Genomic DNA, 2456 nt, shown 5'->3' with positions numbered 1-2456 from the left:
TTTGGGATGTATTTAGAGGTATTTTGTGCATATATTTGTTTATTTTTGTTTATTTGCATTTGGCAAAGTCTAAAGTTCACATTTGAAAAGTTTTGAGTTAATTAAACATGACTTATATGCAAATCTGGATCTTTTGAGACAACAATGGAAACATTTTAAATTACAAGGACCAAAAGTGAAAATTAAAGAAACTTCATCTCAAAGTTCAACAATGGCGATCAACATCTCGATGCAACAGCGGCTTCGCTTTATAGTCCACCGGAGGTTACAGAGAGAGGCTAAGATCACGGCAAAGACGTAACATAGGGCATGACGTTGAAGCTCCCACCGGACTTGAGACACCGCAAAAGATAAGTCATGTGGAAAAGAAATCAGACTGCGGCGGTGGAGCTCGTTGTGGCTGTGATTTGCGGTGTATAATAAACATCACTTGAGATATTTCAAAAGATAGATTGAATAATAAAGATACTAATTATAAAAATATTTTATTAAAAGAATGTTCTGAAAAAACAACATTGATTTTACAAAAAATAATGAAGAACTGAAGGGAAAGAAACGAAGAAGAAGATACATGGGATCCACATTCTTTTATTTAGTTAGTTTATGACTAGAAAATGAATTTGGTTAGAAAAAACTGTCTTAGTAGCACAAACTGCCTTATAGTGTAATATTAAAACTTGAAATTGCCTCTCAGTGTAATACTTTCCTTGAAAAAACGCAGTTAATGCTACATACTGTTTTAGATACCATATTGTCTAATTAAAGACAGTTTAGAATGTCTTCCCGTAAATACCAGAAGTAGTTAGGTAGGAAAATATTGGCAAAGTGGGTCACTTTCGAGTTTATAATTCGGGCTTTGGGCCGCGCGGAGTTTTAATTCGGCAAATGGGTCGCGTGTATTTGTGACCCTATGCGACTTAAAAGCAAAAGACGAAACGATCCTTACTCCAGCTGCGGAATATCGGAAATGCCACTCCTCTCTCGCACGTGAGAATTTCGGCGACTTTCCCGGTTCCCGAAAAACCCGGGTCATTAATTTCGGCGACTTTCCTGCACAGGGCGGTAAACGACCTTCTGTTAAATTCATTTACTGTGAAAGTCTGAGAGGACTATTCGTCTTTCGACCTAGATCCACCAGTGTTTCCTAGCCTGTCGCAGCCGTTGGAGAATCTTCCCCGGCGATAATTAGACCCCAGAGTACGCCTGCAGTGACGAAGAAGTCCAAGCTAAGTCAGACAACCGTTCGTCGTCGGTCCAGATCCTCTGGCGAGGAGCTCCCGGAGCGCCCTCCTGCGAAACAGCAGCGCTATCCGGGTATGTGTTTCGTCCACCTCCGTTCATGTGGATTCCGTCTTTGCATGTCATCGGACAGATTCTTTAGTAAAGATTAGTCGACACCGTTTTGTGTTTGAAGCCATTTATTTGAGTTATCGATTTTTCTTCTATTTGTTGATTCTGGATCTGAGGACGGCCCCGGTGGTGGTGATTCCTCAGGGGGACAATTCTCTGATGGGGTGCCCTCATCTGTGTTGCCCCGGAGACTGTTCGCATATGGTGCGTACCCGACAAAGTTGCGAGTAAACATCTACTCAAAACCACACGTCATCGGTTTTGTTGCTGCTGCTCTAAAGGGGACGGATGCGATGGACACTTTGATGGCTTCCCAGTTTCGGGGGCTGTTTCAGCTTCCCGTTGTACGCTGCCAGAACTCTACGAAGCTCATCGGCTGCCTCCTCAGCCGACAGCTCGTTACGGCTCGCAGACACGAGTTCTGGTTCACCTTCGGGCCCGATCCACTACAAATGAATATCTAGCTGTGGAGAAACGGCTCCCTTTGGCTCTGATCGCGTTGGTTGATGGTGTTCTCTGCCCCAGTAACAAAGATCTTAAACTAACGCCCAGGTACCTTGAGATGTTCTCAGACGTTGAGAGCTTTTTAGCGTATCTGTGGGGTCGAGAGTCATTCTTGACGACCGTGCCGCGTTTCCTGCCTCCCCTTGTTGTCGCACCAGGTGAGAACCCACTGCAAGTTATGCGTGATCGGCTATCACAAAAGACAACAATTTGCTATGGGTTTCCACTTGCTCTGCAGTTGTTCGTATTTGATGTTGTGCCTCTGCTATTGGAGAAAATTTCCGACGCAGGGAACACCGCCACTTTCATTGATTCCCCCGGAGCTTGCTCTTCGCCGTCCACTATTCTCACAGTCAACGAAATAGTTGCTGTCGAGGAAGACCCAGACGTAAGTTTGTTTTCCCTTTGTTTTAAATACAGCGGGCAAAAATACAGTGAAGTTAAACGGTTACGGCTTTTGTGGTTAACGTGTCTTCCATTGCTTTTTGCCTGGCTGCAGCTCTCTGTCCACTTCACCGTGATTCCTGATGAGGAACGGCTGCTGTTGGTGGACCAGAATGAAGATAGGCAAGTTACTTCTTTGGTGCAGAAGTTGCTTTGTG

This window comes from Brassica oleracea, chromosome C5, assembly GCF_000695525.1.
Source record: "Brassica oleracea var. oleracea cultivar TO1000 chromosome C5, BOL, whole genome shotgun sequence".
Lineage (NCBI taxonomy): Eukaryota > Viridiplantae > Streptophyta > Magnoliopsida > Brassicales > Brassicaceae > Brassica > Brassica oleracea.
This window is presented reverse-complemented; position numbering follows the sequence as displayed.